The sequence below is a fragment of the Hemicordylus capensis genome, chromosome 2 (genome assembly GCF_027244095.1).
Source record: "Hemicordylus capensis ecotype Gifberg chromosome 2, rHemCap1.1.pri, whole genome shotgun sequence".
NCBI lineage: Eukaryota > Metazoa > Chordata > Lepidosauria > Squamata > Cordylidae > Hemicordylus > Hemicordylus capensis.
In genome coordinates this window covers 390,780,266-390,805,756 of record NC_069658.1, presented here as the reverse complement: position 1 = coordinate 390,805,756, position 25,491 = coordinate 390,780,266, and the positions used below count along the sequence as shown (strand labels likewise).

The following is a 25,491-nucleotide window of genomic DNA, read 5'->3' as shown; positions in this document are numbered from 1 at the left end:
ATAATGTTTTAAAAATGTGTATCCCGCTTTATCATAGAAAAAACACCAAACAACCCTCAGTGCAGTTTAGATAAAAAAGAAAAGAAAAACAACAGTAGTGAAACACAACCTCAAGATACACAATAAGCTCACAGTGGCAGCACAACAGCAAAAACAACAGATTATACAACACATCTTTCAGCAAGATAAAAGCAACACTCAGCATATGAGGAGGACATACAACAGTATTCAAATAGCCAGGTTTTGATGGTGTCAGAAAGTATGCCATGTCAGGGTCTGAGGGGCCAGCTTAGAGAGGGCATTGATAACTCCTCTTGATGGCATGGCTATAGGCTACCTCCAGATTCAGTGCCAGTATTGTTCTGAATACCAGTTGCAGGGGAGCAACAGGTATACAGGGGTAGAAGGTTGATGCCTTCAACCCCTGCTTGTGGGCTTCTCAGAGACATCTGGTTGGCCACTGAGGAAAACAGGATGCTGGACTGGTTGGGCCTTGGCCTGATCTGGCAGGGATCTTCTTATTCCTAAAGGCTGGTGCCACTACTGATAAAGCCCTGCTCCTAGTAGGTATCTGCTGAACCTCATTCATTTGAGGCACACAAAGCAGGATCTCAGAGGTTGCCTCGAGTATTTGAGGGGCACATGTGTTCAAATCCTAATCTGGCCATGAAGATTACTGGGGGACCTTGGGCCAGTCACTTTCCAAGCCTAGCCTACCACACAGAAGAATAACAATAATTCCTTTATTTGGGTCTTAGACCAGCATAAGAGCAGTAGAATACAAGAGGGACAGACAAGGGTACAATATAAAATATAAAACTACAGCTGTGAAGCTATAAAAGTGTAGGGTAGTAATAAGGTGGAAGAAATTTTTTAAAAATTAAAATATAAAATATAAAATAGAACTGAGACTGTCTACGAGAGAGAAGTCTGCATCCTTGTAAACAGTGGGCCAGAAGGGCTCTAAGTGTAAGAGTACTTAAAAATAATTAAAATAATTAAGGGTGTTTAAAGGTACACAAGAGAAATTAAAAGGATGCAATTAAAAGGAGGTTACAGTAGCCTGTGTGAGAGCTGAAGCTAAGATTGAATTTTGTAGGCTCAGCCCACGGTCCCTCCAGGCAGGAGCTGTCATGGTCCTGTGGATTCTACACGTTGCGGCACAGAACTTTGCAGTATTGTGTGTGATGGTGGAGTCTTCACCCTGTAGGGAGAGAATGGCAGTTCAATCCCCAAATAGCAAAGCAAAACCAGTTTGGTGAAAAAGCATCAAATCAAGAGGTCTTGAGACAGTTCTTTAGTAGTGAAGAACTACAAGGATTTATTTAAAGAAGAGGTTACAAACAAATGTGAAAAAGCCTGCAGCTTAATTTCAGCTGTTGCTCAAGGCTGAAGAGAGAGACCAAAACAAACAGCCATCTCTGGAGAGACAAAATGGAGGCTAACATTGGAAGAACAAAGAGGGGAGGAGTCAAGTACTTTTATCCATGACCCTAACCCCCCACCTCCCGCCACAGTAGTCACTATGAGACATGGCAGCTGAGAGCTGATGCTGCCAGGGTCCTAGCTCCAACACATCCGAGAGCAGCAGCAAGGTACAGAATTCACTTGAGCGACCAGGGTACTTGAGGAGTACTGACAGGATGAGGTTGGCGTGACTATCTCTATAAAAGGAGCAGAAAAGGAGGACATAGGCTCTAGTTTCAGCCTGCCCTCTGTCACAAGGACATAGTCTCTCTGCAGGCGGACTCTTCCTGAACCTGCCTTCTAGAACAGCTGGTCAGAGGGTGCAGCAACTTGCCAGAGTGAAGGTCCTCCTGTGGGCTGGGATTTCCAGCAGTGACAGATACGCAGCAGGAGAGGTGAGGTAACTCAGACTTTCTGATCTGGGCAAGTTTGGGACCCTGCCTAAGACTATTTGGCATTCTAAGTCTGTTACCCTTTGTTTAAGTACAGGTTTGGCCTGGTCGTTTCCCATAGCTAGTAAAAGGCGAAGGGAGAATCCCAAGCTTGATCTGGATAGCTCTTTCTCAAGAGGATAGGAAGGAGTCCTGTAGAGTCAGGGGGCCCAATCCATGAGGAAGGAGGGCCAGTTTAACGCCTACCACACGTAATTGTTGTTAGGGCAAACATAGGAGGGGGGATCCCACGTATGAAAAATATAAAAAATTAATCAAATACATACATTAATCTATTTATCTGGTGCTTGGCATATTCTGACCAATTAAATAAATATCAGCTATCAAAGACAAGTAAAGACGTGGCTGGCTCTACATGTGCACAAATAGGGTTATTTAGAAATAAATGACTGAGGGTTATTTACAAATAAATACTGATTCTTGGCTAATCTAAGTTTTACTGTCAGGTTTTTAAGATACTACAGAGCCAGAGTCTGTAAACATAGAATTTACTCTGTTCCAGGCCTAAGAGGTGACCAGTGCTCTAGCTAACAGCACTGATCGCTGGTTAGGTGGACTGGGCAGTGCTGCATCTGAATGCTGGATGTGCTCACCTCTGCCGCCCTCCCGAAGCAGCATTTTGTGCTTCTTGCAAGACAGCTCACAGACAGAAATTGTTTCAGCAGGTGAGTAATTCTCATCCGTTTCTGACACACTGACGTTATTTCTCAATGGGTGCAATTCAAATAGGCAACAAAGGAAACAGGCAGTCAAATGAGACTAATGAATTTAGAAAGTTCTTTTCATGTCAAGTTTAGGTACATCAATTTTATCATTATATGAGTTCAGGGGCTTGAAGTTTGCAAGCCTTCCTCCTGTACCATGAAATGACCATGTCCTCTCCCTTCACTCCTTGACAAAGAACGGCTTTGTTTTGAGTGAGTTGCTGCCAAGAACCCCTAAAAAGACAAATTCTAGGAGACTAACAACGCTATCTAGTGCAAAATATTTCAAGTTTTTAATTGAGTTTTGTGGAAATCTGGCATGGACAGAAATCCAGTGAACTGAAACAATATAACTTGTTTTTTCTTTGTCATTCTGTGAAAGCCTGAATTTCCTGTCTGTTCAGGAACCCAAGAAAACTACCAAAGTTTATCAGAAGGCATCATTTCCCCTTTTCCAGTAGGAGAGGGTTTTTTCCGCATTTCCCAGGAAATTAATTATTTCCCCCGCGTATTTTGATTTTTCTGGTAGTGTGGCCAAGGTCTGGAACCTACCTCTAAAACAGCATATTTCTATCTTTCGTGGTTTAGTCTGGGAGTTTTATGTCAGTGAATGAACGAGTGAGGCCTAAGCAGCATGCTCTCTCTCTCTCTCTCTCTCTCTCTCTGATACCATTTAGAATTAAACAACAACAACAAAACCCATGAGTGAAACATTGAGTTAAATTGAGTTAAAATGTTTGTAAATTAGTCTAATAATGGTTGCACCTTCCCTACCTAATTTCAGAAATAAGCTCAGTAGCTGATATGAGGCAAATTACTCAACTCAATTACTCAATTAGTCCAATTGAAATTAAAAGTCCTTTTAATTTCAATGGAACTACTTTGAGTAGTTTCCCTCATCACTTAGGCCAGCACCATTAATATTCTAGGTGTGTACTTTCACAGTGCACACAAACCTTTATCACGTTTGGTTGAGCCAGCAGACAAAGAATCATTCAAGTTGGTCCTGGCTCAATAATACGACCACACTGTTTGGGCAAATTGGCTGAACAAATCAAGTGATTCCACTGGCATACAGATTCATTGCTGAGGAACTAACTACTTGTGAATGTTATAAAACAAATCCCTGAAAGACTGCTATATCGGGCAGCAGCAATATATGAAGATGCTGAAAGGCATCATCTCATACTGTGTGGGAGGAGGCAATGGTAAACCCCTCCTGTATTCTACCAAGGAAAACCACAGGGCTCTGTGGGTGCCAGGACAGAGTCGACATCGACTTGACGGCACATTTTACTTTTACTTTTAACACCTCTTCCAACATGGGTGAAGAGGGGTCCATTTGTGTTACAGGCAACTAGTGGATGGGACCATGACAGCTGACATGAGACTCCAAAGGATCCTTCCCTCCACCATTCTGAATGTCTTATTTCTGCTTCCAAACAATGTTTCTAATTGTTCACTCACAAGGCTATGATGCTCTCGCCTTAATTGTGCTGGACAGCATGCCTCCGACTTCTTCCTCTCCTTCTCCTTCTCCTTCTAATGTCACCCATGGATGGTAGTGTAGCTTGCTGGCTGCCTTCCAGACTGTGGAGAGGAGGATTTTGCTGCTGATGGCTAGTACTAGTACAACTCTAGGTGCCAGCAGTATTGCCATGGCGGGAAAAGAGTAAGACCTTCCTTTTGGAAAACATTCTTAAGATTGCAAACTATGTTTTGGCAAGACTCTTGCACCATGAAGACATCTGGGAGGTAAAAGTTTCCCCATCACCAGGGATTTCTCCATACCAGGGAAATCTTTACCTCCTGTGGCTTTGTATTCTGAGAAGATGCTAAAGGCTCACTAGGTGGCCTTGTGCAATCTCTATCAATCTTTATAGGCCAATTAAAACATTCTGTTAGCACCGCATAGTTGCCACCCAGAATTGCATCCATGTGACCACGAGATATTTTGATCTCCTTCCTTTGTGGGGTTGCTGGTTTGTGTAGGAAGCAACAGTGTCACATGGCTGGAAGTCACAGAGAAATGGTTCTGGATGGTGTGATTACATCCCACAAAATCAAGGGGACTTTGTGAGAAGAGGATTTAAATGTCCTCAAATTCAAAAGGAACCCTACCACAAAAGGGTGATTTTTGGTGCAATGAGACCACTAACATTGAACTGTGTCCCTATCTCTCAAGCTCTTGTGAGGATATAATGAGACTGCCATTTCCTCCCAGACAAGATGATCTGAGTTTTTAGTAGCTGCAAGACAGGCAGGAATTTAACAAGTGCAGATTTAACTGGCATGGAAGTGTATTGATGGGGGAAGTTGCATTTTCTGAATTTCCTCTTGCTGTATAGCCTCTGCCAGGACAAAAAGATATGCCAACCCTCACTGGAACACATCCTAAACTTTTGGTCAAGAAAGAGATGAAAGAATTTTTTTTAAAAAGACATGATCTTATAATCTTAAATAAAATTTGGATAGCATGGATTAATAGTACCTCCCTCCTGTCATATTATCACCTTTTGACTCAGCTCTTACTCATTCTATTACACATTTTTATTTCTCTTTAACAGTCAAAGAAAATTCAGATCTTAATGATTACAGAAGTTTGGCCTTCTGCAGAATGATAGCAGAGAAATGGAAGCATGTTACAAGCATTGGTAAATAATGGAATAATGTAGTAACTCATTTTCTGTTTAATTATTTCTTAAAAACTGGAATTTGCTTAAAAGTACCTCAATCTCTTTCCATTAGTACTACAGAACAAAGTGCTTCTGTAATTACTAAACATTTGGCATGCCTGCAAATAGGTTTTTAATTACATTGAAAGGACATTGTCAAGGTGTTTTTAATCATTTTTAACATAATTTCTTTTATATGCTGCTCCTGAAGAGCTCTGCAGGAACCAACTTCCTAGTCACAGAGAGAGAGAAATCCTATTTATTAAACTTGGAGATTGGAGGCATGTTTTGCTTAAGCTGATGTTTCCTTCATCATCCCCCACTGAAGTTGTCGCTGTTGTGGGTAATTTCAGTAGGAATCCTGGTTAATAGACTGTTAAGGAACTTGGAAAACGGAACTGGACCAGCATGCCAGTGTTCTCTCTAACAGGGATTCCCAGATGTTGTTGACTATAACTCCCATAATCCCCAAGCAAAAGCCACTGCAGTGGAGGATTCTGGGAGTTGTAGTCAACAACATCTGGGAATCCCTGTTAGAGGGAACACTGCAGCCTGTATCTTGTTCAGTTAAACAAGATGCAGAGAGCTGGTCTTGCGGTAGCAAGCATGAATTGTCCCCTTTGCTAAGCAGGGTCTGCCCTAGTTGCATTTGAATGGGAGACTACATGTGAGCACTGTAAGATATTCCCCTTAGGGGATCAGGCTGCTCTGGGAAGACCATCTGAGGTTCCAAGTTCCCTCCCTGGCTTCTCCAAGATAGGGCTGAGACAGATTCCTGCCTGCAACCTCAGAGAAGCTACTGCCAGTCTGTGTACAATACTGAGCTAGATGGACCAATGGTCTGACTCAGTATATGGCAGCTGCCTATGTTGCTATCCCTTATCCCTGATTAGAGATGAAATTGCAACTGCAGGGCTGCTTCTGTAGAGCTTTTGCCTGCTGTTTTTGATCTTTAGAAATCACAAAACTGTCGTAAATCTGTTAGCTCCGCTAGGCCAACAGGATTTACAACCCCCTTCAGCACTCCCCAGTGAGTTAACAGAAAGCAGTAGCAGAACTGCACGAATGAAAAATAAAAGGCCTACAAAGAACAACAGTAAATGAATTAAGTCCCCTGAACTGAACTAGGTACCCCTTCTAACAATAACTGAGTAATAAGTGAAAAGAAAACACAGAGCAAAGAATGAAAAATAGCGAAGGATGACAGAAGCAAGGAATTAGCAGAACAAAGCAGGAAAGCATAAACAAGGCAAACTGGAACTCGGACAAAGTTTTGGAATTCAAATAGCACACTGTCTGCAGCCCGCGAAAAGTTGCAAACAGCATCTGAGCAAGTGAGACTGCTAAATATAGATGGCTCAAGAGAACCAGTAGCCAATCAGGCTTCCCTGAGTCAGCGCTTCGGCTTCCTCTCTTCTGATCTCTTGTGCCTGCGTGACTGCCACTGAGCTTGCCTCTTGAGACACCTTCTCAAGACAGGTGAAATCCCAGGCTCTTCCCCATCAGAAATCATGTCTGGCAACTGTTGCGAATCCTCAGCTCCAGAGTTTGGTCTCCCTGCCAAATCCTGGTTGACCCAGTATACGCGGACTTCCAAAAAGCTTTTGACAACGTTCCCCACCAAAGGCTTTTGAGTAAACTTAGCAGTCATGGGATAAGGAGACAGGTTCATGTGTGGATTGGTAACTGGTTGAAGGACAGGAAAAAGAGGGTAGGGATAAATGGAAAGTTTTCACAATGGAGGGAAGTAAGAAGTGGGGTCCCCCAGGGATCTGTACTGGGACCAATGCTCTTTAACTTTTTCATAAATGATCTAGAAGTTGTGGTAAGCAGTGAAGTGGCCAAATTTAAAGATGACTCTAAACTATTTAGAGTAGTGAAATCCACAACAGATGGTGAGAAGCTGCAAAAATATATCTCCAAACTAGGGGAGTGGGTGACAAAACAGCAAATGTGATTCAGTGTAACCAAGTGTAAAGTGATGCATATTGGGGCAAAAAACCCCTAACTTCATATACAGTATACACTAATGGGATCTGAGCCATCAGTGACTGACCAGGAGAGATCTTGGGGTTGTAGTGGATAGCTCATTGAAAGTGTCGACTCAGTGCATGGCAGCTGTGAAAAAGGCCGATTCCAGGCTAGGAATCATTAGGAAGGGGATTGAAAATAAAAATGCTAATATTGTAATGCCTTTATGCAAATCTATGGTGTGGCCACATCTGGAGTACTGCATACAGCTTTGGTCACCCTATATTAAGAAGCATATTGTAGAACTAGAAAAGGTGCAGAAGAGGGCAACCAAGATTATCAGAGGCATGGAGCACCTTCCTTATGAGGCTAGGCTACAGCATCTGGGGCTCTTTACCTTGGAAAAGAGGCGACTAAGGGGAGACATGATCAAGGTGTATAAAATTATGCATGTAGTGGAGAGGGTGGACAGAGAAATTTTCCTCCCTCTCTCACAACACTAGAATCAGGGGTCACCCCAAGAAACTGATGGTCAGGAAATTTAGGACCAACAAGAGGAAGTACTTTTTCACACATCCAGGGGCGTATCTAGGGTAGGGCAGGCAGGGCACATGCCCCAGGCACCACTTGAAGGGGGTGCCATTTTTATTTTATTTTTTTAAAAATGGCCACCAAAAACAAAATGGCCACCGCGCATGCTCAAATGGCCTCTGTGAGGCCCTAGGCCATGCCAGGCCTCTCAGAGGCCATCTGAGCATGCGCGGTGGCCATTTTGTTTTCAGCAGCCATATATATATATATATATATATACATATATATATATATATATATATATAGCTACTGCACATGCTCAAATGGTCCCTGTGAGGCCCTAGAGGCCAGTGGGGGAGGGGGAACCTTTGAAGACCCCCCCCATGGCCTTTAGGAAGCCCCCCAAAGGGGCCACAGGTAAAGAATTTTTTTAAAAAAAATTTTAATATAAGTCACTCTACACATATTCAGATTGGCACTATGTACAGAGAACCAGGACTGTGAATACTGAGCTGAAGCTTATGAGCTAGTATTGTATTCATTTGCTCTTATTTTGCTTCTTGTGATAAGTGAGTTAAATGTGATGTCTTAATAATATGGCTATTAATAGTGAGTTTGTCTTTGAATCAGTGTGAAATCCTTAGTATTAAGGCTCACTGGGAGTTTCTTGCTCTCTTTCTCTCAGTGCTAGACTAGGTCCGGGGAGACCTGAGTTCAAATCCCCATTCAGCCATGAAACTAGCTGGGTGACTCTGGGCCAGTCACTTCTCTCTCAGCCTAACCTACTTCACAGGGTTGTTGTGAGGAGAAACTCAAGTATGTAGTACACCACTCTGGGCTCCTTGGAGGAAGAGCGAGATATAAATGTAAATAAATAAAAATAAATAAATAAAATAAATAAAAAATACTAGAATATATTCTAAGCAGTGACACAGTTTACTCTGCATATCCTTTAATTATTTTCAAAGTATCTGGGAAAAGTCAAATTCTCTATTTATTTTAAAAACTTATGTAATAGTGATGCTACAATGCATAGTAGAGAATTAGATAGGCACTTCTGTTTAGTTTTCCAAGTACACCTCCACATAGTATTTGGGTATTTCATGAGCCCCAGCATACTGCAATTTGTAGTTTTCCAGCATTTTTTGGTCTGGCTACATCCACTGCTAAATAGTTTTTGAAATATTAAAAGATTAACGAGCTTGACTTGTACTTTTCAGCTGATATTATGGTAAACTTATCTGAAAGATGGGTGTCAGGACAGGGGGCGCAATTTCAGTGCTTGCCCTAGGTGCTATTTCCCCTAGATACGCCTCTGCACACAGCATATAGTTAATCTATGGAATTCTTTGCCATGGGATGTGGTAATGGCCAGTAGCTTGGATGGCTTTAAAAGGGGCTTAGACAAATTCATGTAGGCCAGGTCTATCAATGGCTACTAGTCTGGTGGCTGTGGGCCACCTCCAGTCTCAGAGGCACAATGCTTCTCAATACCAGTTGCCGGGGAGCAACTGCAGGAGAGAAGGCATGCACATACCTCTTGCCAGTGGGCTCTCCAGAGGCATCTGGTGGGTTAGTGTGTGAAACAGGAAGCTGGACTACATAGGCCTCAAGCCTGATCCTGCAGGGCTGGTCTTACTTTCTTCACTGGAAATTTGACAGCACTGTTGCAGAAGAGTGTTATATTCATTGGTGAAGACAGTGGGAGTGTCTTTGGCAGGGGGGGGGAGCGGTAGATATTCTTGATCAGGGTCTGGGTTCTGGAGCAGTCTGAGCAACTCACTTTACTTTTCTCCTTATCAGTCACTTTTTACATCACCTAAAATAATACAGTACAACGTTTGCATGATCTGAATTGTTGACCTGCACAAATGTTCTTTTGGAACTGCATTTTTGGTGGAGGGGGACTGCACATTTTACTTCTGGTTGTACATCAAATAAAAGTCCTGCTTCCTGGCAGAATCGAACCCAAAGTAGGCTAGAGCACACAGCACTGGCACAGGATCGTTGTGTTCTAAGAAAAGGAAAGGTGAACCTCATAAGGTTTAAAGTCTGTTGTGTCATTTTGGTCAGTGGTATTTTTGTATTCATCTACAGGAATTGTAAAACTATTCAGAACAAACATAGGCCAGTTAATATATCCTTTCTTTAAAAAAAACAAAAAACAACCCTCTGTGCTGGGGAAATTTTTATTCTTTATCCATTTTGAAAGACTCCAGCTGCTTGAATAACCAAATGAAAGCCCAGTGGAACTCTCTGGGGCTTCCAATTACTTCCAATTGATCAGGAGAAACAAATACAAAGCCCAAGTAATAATGCAGCACTTCCAAGAAGGAACACTGGTCCTCTCCACACTAGAGAACTGTAGTACTGCTGAGGTATTGCTCTTCTGGTTTCTTTCCAGATCGTATACACCTTTTGCTCTTCTATAGCCAGTTGGAAGCTAATTAAAAAGTGTGGTTCCACACAGCACTTTATGGTGCTACTAGATGAAGGCCAATAAAAAATGACTCGTGGAACTTCTTTCTGCCAGAAGTCCTTCCTTCCCCCCACCCCCTTCATTTTTTAATGGGTAAAATGACAGGGAACAGTTGTTGGTGTTATGCAGGGTACAGACAGAGGGCAAGCTTGAAGAGCAACTCCTCCCTTAAATTTTTGATAGGGAGAGAAAAAACACCTTTCGGTGAGGAGATATGAGTTATTCAGTTTGGAGGGGGAAGTTTGGTAAAACGAGGGGGGCTCCTTAAATGTGTAGGGGGGATCTGTACCCCTGGTTTTATGTGTTACCTTCTCAAGTTATGGTCTTCTCTCCCTCCCTCCTTTATTTCTATTCCTTTCTTTGTGCCTGGAGAAATCCTCCTCCACTGGTTTTGCTGGGCCTCCACCTCTCCATTCTTCTCTCTTCCCTTCCACCCCATCTTTCCTAGCACTTTTTCCTTCCCAGCATTCCCTTTGGCTGCACGTGACAGTTGTTGGTGTTATGTGTCATTTCCCCCCATTGTGGGCAGTTGTATTTTAAGTGTGGTTTTGAGTGTTAGAGATGAGGTTTGTTAGAGAATCAGTAGATGTCACTAGTTGACATGAGCATTGTTCAAAGGAAATCATTACTGGATGGGGCCAGGGCTGGACTGGGGTAACTGAGAGGGCGGTGGGATGTATGTGGGGAGGGCGCTGGGTTTTGAGCAGAATGGGTACTTAAGGGTGGGAGTATTCACTGCTACTGAGTGGGGCAGGGCGCAGGGGAATATGCCCTGTTGCCCTGTGGGCCAGTCCAAGCCTGGGGTGCTTTTAGCTCATTTCTCCTCCAGAATGGAACCTGTGCGTTCACATAAATTGGCCAGATTTACCTTGAAGTCCCTGCAAGCTTTCGGAGAGCACTCCAGACATGATATGGGTTTTTCATTGCATGTTAGAGCATAGCCCAATTTATGTCTGGGGTAAAAAAAATCCACTTTTCGCATCAGATTTTTGGGGGACAAATTCGAATTCATAGTATAGCCTCACAGTAAATCTGCAGTAAAGCCTGCTGTCTGGAAATGCATGTGGCATAAAACATAGTAAAGTAGAATATTGCTGCCTCCTTGCCTTTCCAGAGGCTAGGCCCTCTGTTGAAAACAATAGGACTCATTTTAAGTGTAATTAAAGGTAATGAAGCTTCTGAAGGATACCATGGACAGCCAGGAAAACAAACAAATGGATCACAGAACAAATCAATCCAGAATTTTCACTTGAGGCACAAACGACCAGGCCCAAACTATCATACTTCAGACACATTATGCAAAGATCCAGCTCCCTTGAGAAGTCCATAATGCTGGGGAAAGTTTAAGGAAAGAGAAGAAGAGGACGACCAGCAGCAAGGTGGATGGACTCGATCACAACAGCAATGAATGCACCACTGAGAGACCTTAAAGGCCAAGTTGAAGACAGTTCATCCTGGAGAGAATCTATCTATGTGGTTGCTAAGAGTCGACACCGACTTAACGGCACTTAATCAATCAATCAGGCTTCTGAAATTATTGTTTTCTGTGGCCTCCTACAGAAGTGTATGTCAGGTCTACATTTTCTAAAATCTTAAATGCCCAGAAGGTGAGTGGGAAGTATGAGTTTTGGAGTGTGAGCAACCAACCCACAGCAACTAAAGTCTACAAAGCCATGGGCAAGACCATAAATATGTATACACATAATTAAATATCATTTGATTCAAGAAAAATTGTAGGACTGCAACTTTCAACCAGCAAACGTCGCCCTGTTAAAAAGCTGGTTTAAAGCAGCTCTTGCTGCTTATGTCAATGGTGACATACAGAGCAACGATGCACTGGTACAGTGAGAGAGTAGTCTAACAGAACTTTCCAATTAACTGCACTGGTGCAGTAGGGAAACAGCAATTTTTGATGCCCTCCCCTTCTCTGTGTGGTCCTCTGTACCACCTGAAAATATATCCCTGAGCTTTGTGCCACCACCCAGGGACATATTTTTGGGTGACACAAAGAGTTTCCTGGGGAAGGGAAGGGTGTCACTAGCTGCTTCCCCATGGCACCACTGTGGTAAGTTGGGAAGTTCTGCCAGAGGCACTCTTCCCCCTGAATTTCTGGGCAGAGGTCGAGGGCCTCCTCACCCCGTAGGGCCCCCAAATCCTCTTTAGTCTGTCCTGGATGGTGTGGTGCCACCAGCCTGCTCTGTGCCGGGCAGCCGAGCGTGACTGTGGTGAGGGCAGCGTCTGAGTGTTGCGGCCACCCACAGCCTGCCCAATCTTCTCCCCACTGTGTGCAGCCCAGATTGGCAGGATTGTCAATGCAAAAATGTGGTATCTGCAGGTCAGTGGGCTGAGCATATTCCTTTCCTTGAGCATATTGTGATGTGAAAATACTGCACTTAACATTGTGGTGTATAAAATATTGCATGAGACATGGTGTCTGCATGCAGGGGGATGATGCTTATCTTGCGGCGGGGGGTAGTATGGCAGTAGGGCAAAAGGCCTTTAGGTACAGGCTCCAAAATTACCTAGATGCGTCTCTGAGTTCTGCTAGGCTGCTCTCTCACTGGCATTTGTGAAACTGATCCTTTCATTAGTGATGCATCTTTGTGATCCACAGTTGCTCTGCACTTCACTACACAGAAGCTGCTTCTTCTAGGTGTCAGTTCCAGAGAAAATGGCTAATGTGTTTACTCTGTTATTATGAAGAATCCAGGCAACGTTGTTGCCTTACCGTTGCATTCCAGTGTTTTTCCATGGTGTTGACTAAAGGATGCAGTCCTAGGCACACTTTCTGGAACTATGTGGGACTTCTGAATAAATATACATATGATCTTGTCCATGGAGGTGGGCATTGCAGGATTGTAACATAGTTATATTAAGTGCCATCTGGAACCATCGTTTTCCAGCTGATTATGGAAGACCAGTGCATCAGCAGTGCTAAAGGGCCCTAACGTGGAAAAGACCTGAGTTTTCTTCTTGGGAAGATTAATATTTGGCCTTTGTGTTTGTTCTAGACAACATAACCATTACCTCTATTATGGGTATGGCAGTATATGTCAGGAAATATACTAATACCTGAGGGGGATAAGATCACTGTCATTCTGCTAACTGAAAGGATATCTGCCCAACTGAGCAATCTGCCATTTCCTTCCCTTAGGATGTGCCACCTGTTTTCTCTCAAAGCTGACCACATCCAATGCACATATTTAAACTTAAATATCAAAGAGAACCAACTTGTTAGGCATTTTCAATATCAAAGACACTTGTTCCCTGTTTAGATGAGATCAGAAAAATGAGAGTCACTCTGACTTTTGCAGAATTCAAATTGATTCTATGCTGGAGACTGCTGCTGATAAGCTCTGGAAGAACAGAAGTATCTTTAAACAAAATGATATAGTAAAAAAAAACTTCTTTTCTTTGCAAGTTTGTGCTATGGACAGCCTCCCCAGTAGACAGATAGTTTATTACAGTCCATGATCAGCCATTACAAAGTAGGGAAAAACTAAAACACAATACAATACAGTATCCTATACAACAGTGAACTTCTAGCTGCAATAATGTTACAAAATCAAGCAGCCCTCTCCTGATCGACATAGCTTTAATTATTGTTATTGGTTAACTGTTTATGTATGCTACAAGCCACTGTGCCGAATCTAGCCACATTGTATGAGATGCTTGTACTCTGATCGGAAAGGAGAAGTAAAGTATAAAACTCAGTTGACCTGCCTGGGTACATCTTTTTAAAGAAGGTAAAATTAACTTCTGGCGAATATCTCAATTAAAAATGCAATGGAGGAGTACATGTTCCACTATCTCTTCTTCCTGCTCATTACATGGACATGTTCAACTTTAATATGGGGTCTTCTGAAATCGGTCTCCAGTAAGGATGACAGGAATACATTAAAGTGGGCCATTGTGAGTGCTCTATGCTGCTTCAATATTGTTATAAATAGTTGGCAGGCTTTTATTCAGGCCTTACTCCTCCTACACCAAGATATTTGGGCACCAGTCTCTCTAGACTTCCATATATTGGGCACATCGTTTAAGTAGTGCCTTGGCGTTATCATAGCCTAAGGAAGTCATTATTTTATTTAACCCATAGCTCTGGAGTTTGTCAGCAAGGGCGTTTCTCCATTTGACATGCAAACTATCCACTATTGTTAGAGTGGCCAAGCCTATCAGAAATAACTAAATTGTAGCCAAAAGGTAAAACATTGTAATCAAACTCGAGTCTCAACCTTCAGCCTCTAATCTCAAAGCAGCATTAGGTACACATCAGGCAATGGCAAAGACTGATGTTAAACATTTTGTCTGTACAACTTCCAAGGGCCGACAGTCCTGATACATACATATTTGAGAGCCATATAACACCTGAGCCTGCCCAGCAGACAACCTGAGGCAATCACCTCATGCAGTGGAATGGTACATCTGTTGGTAACCTCCAGACTTGACTTTTGTAATGCACTCTACATGGGGTTGCCATTGTATGTAGTCTGGAAACTTCAGTTGGTTCAGAACGCGGCAGCCAGGTTGGTCTCTGGGTCATCTCGGAAAGACCACGTTACTCCTTTACTGATGGAGCTACACTGGCTGCCAATAGGTTTCCAGACAAAATACAAAGTGCTAGTTATAACTTACAAAGCCCTAAATGGCTTAGGCCCTGGTTATTTAAGAGAGCGTCTTCTTCACTACGAGCTCCACCACCCATTGAGGTCATCTGAGGAGGTCCGTCTCCAGTTACCGCCAACTCATTTGGTGGCTACACAGAGACAGGCCTTCTCGGTCGCTGCCCCGAGATTGTGGAATGTGCTCCTTGCTGAGATACGATCCTCCCCATCTCTGGCATTTTTCAAAAAAACACCTGAAAATCCATCTTTTCGCCCAAGCTTTCTCAGTTCTTTTTTAAAAAAACACTGTTTTAATCTCTGGTTTATTTTTAAATTTGTAAATTTTTTAAAATATGTTTTTAACTTGTTTTATGCTGCTTTTAACCAACCAGAGGTGAAAGTTTGGGGTGGTGTACAAATTAGATAGATAGATAGATAGATAGATAAATGGAGCCATTGAATTGGCCACCTTCATTATTGGCACCAGGCCCACCACCTCCCAAAACACCTGGCATGCTAGCTACTAGTGCCACACTCTCCAATCTCTTCCTCTGCCATTGCTCTGGCTGGCTCGGAAAGGGAGCAGAAGGAAGTGTCTTGCAGCCAATAGGGTACTAGCCTGGAGTGTCTCACAGAAACTCTCTAGTCCAGCACTCCATGGATTCAAGGCACTTCCCTTCCCTTTCCTTTAAACACCAGAGTAGGAGCAGAGGAAGAGGATGAGGTAGGCAGTGACTTGTGCCACTGCTGGAGAAGGCAAAGAAGGCCCCTGCTGGGAAGGGAAGATGGATGGGTAGATGTGCAATGCTCTGGGCTGAAGAGGGGCCGGAATAGTTGCTTGGTGAGTTTTGCACACTAAGCACTGGGAAATGAGTCCGGGGCAGGGAGATCTAGGCTGCAGGAGGGAGACAGAAAAAGCTGCTCTGTGTGCTTTATGCACTGGAGGTGAGGCTTTGGTCATCACTGGTTTGTGCCCACTTAATTATAAAAACTAGATAATAATGCCAACACTGCTTATGTTTCATTTCTGTTACAAACCTACATAAGTAATTTCCTAATTCCTTTTTGTTTTAAAGATGTAGAACTGAGTTACGTAATGTGTGTTATCTAGAGAGGTTCATTAACAACAGAAGCACTAGTGGGATTGGACATAATCCATACTAAAATAAAATTCTACAACAAGGTGACCCAAATCCTGCTCAACAACAACAACCACCCTGAGTAAAACCAGTTAGAAATGCTTTTTGTGTGTGTGCTGCTGCCAAGCTAGGTATCCTCCATCCTATACCTGTGTATTTGATTCTGTTGTCCTATGTGCAGAACTGTGCATTTGTCTCTGCTGAATTTCATTTTAACTTGAGCCCAGTTTTCTGTTCTATCAAGGTCATCTTGAATTTTATTTCTGTCTTCTGAGGGATTAGCTATCTCTCCCAGTTTTATGCCATCTGCAATTTGCAAATTCAAGGAGGATTCCCTACATGCCACCCAAGAGTCATTGGTAACCATGTGGAAGAGTAACAGTTCCAGGAGAGAGTTCTCTGGCACACTTGAAACCCAGTCTGATGAGCAGCCCTGGATGATGAACACTCTTTGTACTATTTTCTAACTAGTCTCACTGTCATTTGTTCCCATATGGATGAACAAGAAGGAATAAGGATCAGTGGACTTAAAGTCTTGCCAACCTGTCTGCCATATCCTGGTAGTGCATTTCTGGTGCACAGATTGTTCCACAAGCTAACAGGTCTGCCTGGCATACAGCCACCTCTGTATCTCTCAGTAGGGAGTTACCAGCCACCACTACCCCCCCTCCTCTTCCTACAGATGCTTCAAGACACTGAAAACAGTTTCTCAGTTATTCAGAATGCTTTCTGGTTCTCCTGAAACCAACAGTCACTTTCTTCCACAGTTTCCTCCCCGTCACAGATTTCATCTTCCTTCTTCACAGTCTCCTCCTGCTATTACCTTCATTACAGTGTCCTCTGTGTGCCCTGTCCTAAAACTCCTCCTCATCTTCCCTAATGAGGCAAGGTATGGGAACTCGCTCCTTTGGTCCTCTTCCTTTTCCTTCCAATAGAACCACCAGCTTACATTTGCTGCAGCCGTAGACTATGATGCTTTCAGACAAGAAAACAAACGGAGGATACATATTGTAGGTCACCACCACAGAGCCCTTGCTGTTCGTCATCTTCCCTCTTGTTTGTGTTCTAGCCTTTGCCTCTACTGATGGAGTGGCCGTTGTTTCATTGTTTTTCCTCCCTTATTGCTTGGAAGTTGCCTGAGGCCTTGTGATGCAGTGTTATTTATGAGATAATTTGTAGCACACACATTATAGTTTCATGTATTTCTAAATTTAAAAAAAATTTTTCCTAATGGGTAACTCTGCTATGTCTCAGTACTGGGTTATAATTATCAGTATCTGGGCAGACAAGGTACTTGCACACTAGTCATGCTCCTCTAAATCAGGCTTGGTTGACCCCTATGGATGTCAAGATGTTCTTTGACTTTCTTTTGGCTGTGTAGGTACCAAGCAGAGTTCATCAACAGTTGGTGGGTAAATTATAAAAAAGGCACATAGAGAGGAAGCATCCATCTGCATCAAACTCTTTTTGTCTTTCTCCTCTTAGCCAAGAGTCTGATTTTAGCCTTCCCTATTCAGAAAGACTATAATTGAAATATATGGAATTACAGAAATTGGAAAGAGTTGAGTAATCTTTTTTGTTTTGGTCTAGGAAAAATAAGCAGTGTCCCAAGGATTCAGAGAAAGATTGACAAGGAGTTTAGTCTATGCAATCTGTCTGACCAGGAGGAGTTTGTTTGTTTGTTATATTTATATTTATAAACCACCTAAATCTCAAAGTGGTGTGCACAACTTTAAAACTCAATAAAAACAAAACAGTTTTAAAATAATAAAAATTTAAAAATAGCTTTATCAAAAACATTTTAAAAATAGTTTTAGCAAAAGGTCAGAGAAAACAGTGTGTCTTAAGGCAGACAAAGATGGGGAAACTCTTATATTGACAAGGAGCACATTCCAAAGCCCTGGGGCAGCCATAGAGAAGGACTAGTCTCATGTAGCCACCAAACGAGCTGGTGGCAGCTGTAACCAAACCTCCCCATCATCTTAGTAAGTAGCAGGGTTCATGAAAAAGTTCTAATCATCTCTAAATTTTGGCTGGTATCGCCAGCATACAGACCCTTAGAATTTTATTTGTATCTATTTATTTACATTTATATCTGAGGTGTGCTTCCATACTTCCTGCGTTGTGACACCACAGTCCCTGCATGGACAGCAGGGTGCCATTCATATTTCCAATGCCTTGTTTTGAATTTAATCGCTGTGATATAGAGCTAGGACATCATTTATCCAGTGTGAAAAGGTTGCTGTTTTTTGGGTTGTTAGTTGCTGTGAGACTGCTCCCCCTGCTGTTTACATCTTGAATGCGACTTGCCCGAAAGGAGGCATTTTGCTGCTGATGAACAGCTAGTCTGGAAAGAGCCCTGCTGCCGTCCAGTAGTGAAGCCTTGGCCTACTCCAACTCTCTTAGTGGTATATCCTGCCAGGATTCTGTGCACAATGGTTGCCAGACAAACACTATTGCAAAAAGCGTATGAGTGAATGGAATCCATGGCACTGAAAACATTTGCCCTCTATAGATAACCCAAAGACATGGGCCTCTAGTCTTCATCCTTTGCTTATGTTTCATAGTGCCTATGGAGGATTGAGATTAAGTCCTCCATTTTGTGTATTGTTCTGATTATGCTGTACGTTTTTAAAATGGCATCTTAAGGTCAAATCGTTAGCCCAGGAAACAGAAAGCAAGAATACAAAATCTGCCTTCCCTATTGGCTACTTTAGAGGGTGGAGGGAGTAGTTTTAAGGTGTGAAAAGGCAGGGTTAAAGAGGGTTTTTTAGCCAGAGTGTGTTAGAGAGAGAAAGAAGAAAGCTGGGCTGGCAGAAGAAGGCTCAGAAGTGACACAGGAAACAGAGAGCTACTGGAAGGCCTGAGGAGCAGGTGAGACTGGCTGCATCAGGGACAGAGTTTTAGACAGGACAGCTGGATGTGTTTATCCTACTATGTCCTAGAATCTTTTGCTTATATGGGTTTTTTTAAAAAAACAAATACTCAGGAAACACTAAATCTGATTGTTTTGTTTTTCTAGTAAAGACACAGCTTTGTCCAGATCTCTTGTGGTCTCTGAGTTTTGTTTCCCTGATGCCATCCTACGCTACCTGAGTTACTATTAGAGGCTGAGAGTTACTGTGGACTATTTGGTGAAGACAGCCAGGGGTGGGGGTAGACTTCCACTTGGTGGCAGTGGTAAAGTCCAAGAGGTGGGAGAAGCAAGAAGTTGACTTGCTTGCCTTCCCTCCTATGCACAGGGCTGGCTATTTCCAGACTGTGACAGCCTCTGGCCCAAGTTGGGATTGTATACCGATAATATTGAATTTCTGTACCACTATTAACTCTTTCCCAGCCCAGAGAAAAATTGCAGCAGCACAGCCATAGAGAGGAACTTAATAGCTGTGTGTGTTCTGTGCCCTTTTCCTTGAATCAAAACTAAAAGATCACGGCAAGATGTATTTCCAGTCTTATTTGGCAGTGCTTGTGTCTAGGTAAGGCAAGGGAAAAAAAACCCCATTTGTAGAATCCTCTATCCTGGCATAGCAGCCTAAAGATGAATTTTCCCTCCTGATCTGTTTACACATTCAAAGGATGAAACCAAGGGTTGAAATGAACTGAAAGAGAAGCATCAACTGTTAGCAAAATCAATGGTTCTGACTTTATTTCTTTTGTTTAATGTCTCTCTATCTGTGTGGTTTTCATGTATGTTGCATATATAGAGCTGCCTAACAGCCTTTTTGCTCTGAGGGGAGAGAGACATAGCCTGTCAAATGACCTGATTTAAGAGAGCAACATGCAAATACCTACCTTTTATAGAGTCTTTTTGTGGCTGTTCTTTTCTGCTTTTTTGTACAGATGTTTGTTGGTGCTCGTTATTTTAATGCTTTTATGTAAACCACTTTGGGAGGTTCATCTGAAAAGGAGAGTGTGTGTGTATAAAACAAATAAAAATGTACTGGTTCCACAGATAGCAATAGCAATAGCAATAGCACTTACATTTATATACCGCTTTATAGCCGGAGCTCTCTAAGCGGTTTACAATGATTTAGCATATTGCCCCCAACACTCTGGGTACTCACAGATAGAAATTATGCATTAAATAAGTATTGAATATTAATCAAGACGCTATGCATTAATTGCTTTAAATTTTAATGATAACTTAATACACTTGGATGTAGTTTATAAGCATCTACTCCCCCCCTTTTCTGAAAATTTACCAGTAACAAAAAATAAATAAATCAGGTAATTGGAGTATGCTGTAAAAATTCCTGGTTTATCTGTGCAGAGGTGCCATCTGGCCTTTTTGAAATGACCTGATTGGTTGACATCTCACCCCCCAGTAACTTTTGGTTTGCTTAGCTTTTATTTTAGCAACAGTGCCAGACAATTGACAATTTCCATTGTATACACATCTATACACTGTATTAGTCTGCACAAATGGACACCTTTTTGTGGGGAGGAGTTAAAATCATACAAATGTTAGGGCTCTCCAGATCACAAATGTTTGGGCTGAAGCCAAGGCACTTTCCAGATTACATGCTAAACAGGGGTAAAATGCTTTGACTTGGCAGGATTGTATTGAAAACGATCCCCAGAATCTCAAAACTCCTACAACCGGAAAATATAGCTTTTTTTCTGCAATAGATTTGCAATGTTGTAGCATTATAATATAAAGATAAAATCCAAAAGAAGGCATCGGAAATGTGAATGGCACCTTGCTGTCAGCACAGGGACTGCAGTGTCACAACACAGGAAGTACGGAAGCTAACTTAGGAGATCTGTAGTGTTGTACGGTTTAATCTGGAAAGCACCCAGATGTTAGGACTTCAGTCAATCAGCACTTCAGAAATAAGGGAAATTCAAAGGTTGTCACATGTGAAATATGGTCTTGCCTCTGTGGAACTAAAATATACTGTCAGAACTAATGACCATTCCTTTTAAATAAACAAGTTGTTCTAGTAGGAACTGCCTACTTTCCTTGCACTATCCTTGCAACTGGACTAAATTTGGTTCAGATTGAAGTCCACAAGTTAGACCTCTTGTGTCTCAAATGTTCACGTGTCCACCATCTTGGATTGGAGAGGATGACATCATTACAAATGACACCATTGAGGTATTGCTGGTCACTGACCATAATAAATTCATTCATTCATTCACTATTGAGGTGTCACTCACTACAACTGTACCAAATTTGGTTCAAATTGGTTAGACAGTCCACAAGTTAGCCCACTTGCACCTCTATGTGTCCACCATCTTGAATTAGGGTGGATGACATGAACACAAACAATGCCATTGAGGTGTCCCTGTGTGTCACTCACTATAACTGTACCTCATTTGGTTCGAATCAGTTAGACAATCCACAAATTAGCCCACTTGCACCTTAAACACTCATGCGTCCGCCATCTTGAATTGGAGTGGATTACATTATCACAAACTATGCCATTGGGGCAATCCTATGTGTCCCAACACGTAGCAAGTTTGGTTCAAATCAGTTAGGTGGTTCACAGATTAGCCCACTTGCACCTCAAATGTTTACACATCTGCCATCTTGAATTGGGGTGGATGACATCACAAACTACGCCATTGAGGTGCCCCTATGTGTCCCAACAACTGTACCCGATTTGCTTCATATTGGTCCAGGTGTTGCGAAGTTGATGGAGGGGAGGAATGCACACAGATACACGAAATGCTGGGTGATCTCATAAGGAAAGTAGGCTAAAAACCTCTGGCTGCCAGTCGGCTGAGGCAATAATTTCCAGAGGCTGAAGTTTAAAGGCAGAGAAAGCTCCATAATGCATCTTCAGGTTCCTTCTAAAAGAGGAGGAAAATGTACATAACAAAGCTCTCCCTAGGCAAATGCAGCATGGAACTTTGTTTCCAAGGAGACAGAGGTTCATACATATATAGAGCACAGCAGGTGAGCATCTTTCCCAGTCCCACATTAAAGGGAGAGGAATGGCAGCATTCAAACCATTGAAGACTGCACACTCCAGGCTTAAAACAGTGCTCTGACCAACATCTCTCCCACAGTGCCAGGCAATTCCATAGCCTTTGGCTCCTGGCAGAAATCACTTATTTTGCAACAGAGGTACTTTGTAATGGAGGATTCATCCTCTCCTATCAGGGAATGAAACTCAGCCTGGTAAGGGGCAAAGCACCATCAATATTGCTCCATCACAAGGGATGCAGTACTCCATTGATGCCTTGTGTTGATCTCCACTGAATCAAAGACATTTGATAAAGTTTGCTACTGGAGACAGGATGGCTGCCAGAGCAGATGAACATTGGCCTGATCTCCATGAGAGACATGGCTTCCTCAATTCACTTTTGCAGCCGCCATCTTAGTGCTTAGACCAGTGGTGTGTCCTCCAGACTGTTCCAGAGAAGCTAGGTGATGCTCTCTCTTTTTTCCTTGCTGTTTTTCACAACTTTGTCTCTGTCAGCAGACGGGCAGAACTCTTGGTGTGGGAGGATGTGTTTAACTGGTATTCACAGCTTTGATGCTATCTTGAGGACTTATTTTAAAATTCCCTTTTTGTCCCCTTGATGTGCCAGATTGTTTTATTTTTAAAAGCTAATGTTATAGTGTTGAATGGGGGGAGGGTTTGGTGGTCAGGTAGTTCAAAGGGATGTGATGAATTGTTCATTTGAATTGTTAATATTATAATATTTACAGTGAGTCTCTGTATTTCAAGAAGTGTTCTCCTTACTTAGATACAAAGCCAGATGAATTGTTATGCTAACAATGCTTGGACCCCACCATGGTGTGAGTATTGCAATTTTGTTAGTGAGGACTGTACAGTATTGCCATCTCAGATTCTTGCCACAGAGTTTATAGGGTTAAAGTATAGAAGCACATTATGGAGTCTGCCTTCCTATGGGCTGGTTTGACTGATACTTCCTGACTGGCCTTGTTCCCATGTGATTAAGCTGCAAGTGTGCACATCTTTCCTGGAGGGTGTGTGTGTGTATGGAGGGTGGTTCAGACAAATCACCCTTTTTATGTACCATTAAGAAATGGTACAGGTGAACCACTGCCTCCCCTCCCACACATGATTTAGGAATGGTGTACCGGGAGAAGAAAGAGACCTGTGCAAGCTCACAGAGCATTACTTCTTAATCAAGTGGGAGTGGGGCCAGTTGGAAAGTATTGCCTGAACTGACCCTGTATCTCCTGCTTCTGACTGAGGCCTTTCTTTTACAAGTTTCTCATGCACACTCTTACCCATCATGAATTCTGCAGTGTTAAAGACTTTGCATTAGTATATCTCTCTGCAGAGCTGAGTAATCCTTGCAAATCGAAAATTCTCTGTATCCAAAGTCTAGAACAGGGATTCTCAACGTTGGGTCTCCAGATGTTATTGGACTTCAGCTCCCACAATCCCCAGCCCCAGTGATCTTTGGTTGAGGATTATGAGACTTGAAGTCCAATAACTTCTGGACCCAACATTGAGAATCCCTGGTCTACAAGACACACACACAAAAAAAATTGGTGGATGTGGTTGTCGTCAGGAGCGTAGTTAGGGGAGAGGGGGCCCGTGTTCACCTTTCTCCCTGGAAGCATCTTGGACTGAGGTAGATAATGAAGAAGATAGGAGGGGTGGAGCTGGGGGCCCCTCAGGAGCTGGGGCTGGGTTCTTTCAACCCATCCACTCAATTATAGCTACACCCCTGGTTGTCATACATTTATTTGGGGTCAAACTCCAGCTCTTCAAGGTATCTTAAAATGACACAGTGCAAATGCTCACATTCTCTCCTGTTCCAGTCTCCAAACCCTCTGGATTCTATGCCCAATCTAAAATTGTTCTGGATTGGGTAGCTGAAAAATCATAAGCCTCTCCATCAGCCTCTAGGCCTAGGGGATTCCTTGAGCAAGACTGTACTTTGCTGGACAGATATTTGCAGCAGGCCATGGAAAAATCAGTTTGTCCTTGCTTTTACCCAAGGAAGCACTGAAAATCTGTAATCTTCCAAAGACAGATGGTTCACAGTACGAATTTGTAAGTTTTACAGGTTTAAAATGCCATAAAAAGTTCCCTGGATTTTGTCTCTCATCCTCATCTGTGCAAAACTTCAGAAAACAGGATCTACCCATGGGGTGGTATCTAATCAAAAGTGGTCAAGGCTTCAGCTTTTACACTTCATCTATAAAACATAACCAGAGGCTAAAGTTTGCATTAATTATGCATGTTAACCAGCAGGGGGATTCTCTTCCCAGTAATTATCCATGGACTCCTGGAGCTCAGTTTATCCACCTACAGGACACGGGTGGAAAACCAAGAAGCACCTAGCTTTTCCACCTTGCGCTTATATCCCATCCTCCTCCACTTGCACATTTTTCTCTCGCCTGCCAGGATGCACTTCTCTTCAAGCTCTCTGCACTATTAACATTTCTAATTAAAGTTGCTTATGGATGTATTCTTTTTAGTATTATTATGTTTTATTATCAGTATAGCTAATCAAGGCAAAAAAAGCCATTGAGGTAAGTGAATCACACCACAGTATGTTCTTGAGGTATCAGAAACACAAATGCAAATGCTCAGCAATGAATCTCTTGTGCACCACAAGAGAATAAATGATGTGTTATTACCCAGCAGCCTCTGTGTTTTCTGTTTACTGTCAACTTCTGTTGACTTGTTATGGGGCGGCTAACAAATAAAGTTTATTATTATTGTTATTATTTATTATCTTCCCCACAATACATTGCATGGACTATAAAGCAACCTGGGATTGATTCTTAATTGCTTATTCTTTAGTCTTTGAGCCTGACCTTCCATTTTATTTGGTAGCCATTTTTGTTAGGGCCAATATTAACTACTTAGGGCTAATCTTAACTACCATTGGAGGATAATCCATAATTGTACACCATCCTTTCTCCAAAGATCTCAGGGCAGCATGCAATGGAGGAGGGGATGCCTCACAACAATCCTGCAAGGTCAGTTAGACTGAAAGAGACTGACTTCCCCAACACCTTCCAGTGAGCTTCATGAGTGAATAGGGACCCGAAGCCTCCCTGGTCCAAGTCCAATACTACATCAACTACATTGGTGCTCTCACAGAAATATACAATCCTGCCACTGCCTGATTATTGGAGAACCTTAAAAGGTGCCTATTTGCCCATTTAGCAGGTAAATAGCATGAATATAATAAAATGTTTAATGCTATTAAATAACTTTACACATATATGATTGCCTGTATTTAGCTACTGACTGGTCTGCATTGATTTCCGCCCGCCCACCCTGTACAAACCCACCCACCCCGCTTTTTGACTGTTGCCTGTGCTGGCTTGCCTGCACAGCTGCTACAGGCTATGGTCATGCAACTAAGCCCTGAGGGCACAGCTAGCCCACCCTAGGTGGGAGCACTCAACACTTCCCCACCAACCTCTGGCCAGCCACCTCCACTGGCCTTCCCTTTGGCACCAGCACGATGCCTGCTCCTCCTCCTCCTCCTCTTCTTCCCATTCCCACTTTTTTTTTAGAAA

At 42.6% G+C, this 25,491-nt stretch overlaps 1 long non-coding RNA gene across 1 annotated transcript in view; it reads right to left on the bottom strand.

Moving 5' to 3' along the window:
• Positions 1–729: 729 nt before the first annotated feature.
• The window catches only part of LOC128344413 (uncharacterized), an 81,180-nt gene continuing 56,418 nt past the window's right edge, over positions 730–25,491 (bottom strand). The window contains exons 3-4 of the long non-coding RNA XR_008315841.1: positions 19,815–19,920; positions 730–1,204 (exon numbers count right to left, since the gene is read on the bottom strand). This is a non-coding gene — a long non-coding RNA (uncharacterized LOC128344413). The remainder of the gene's footprint in view (positions 1,205–19,814; positions 19,921–25,491) is intronic.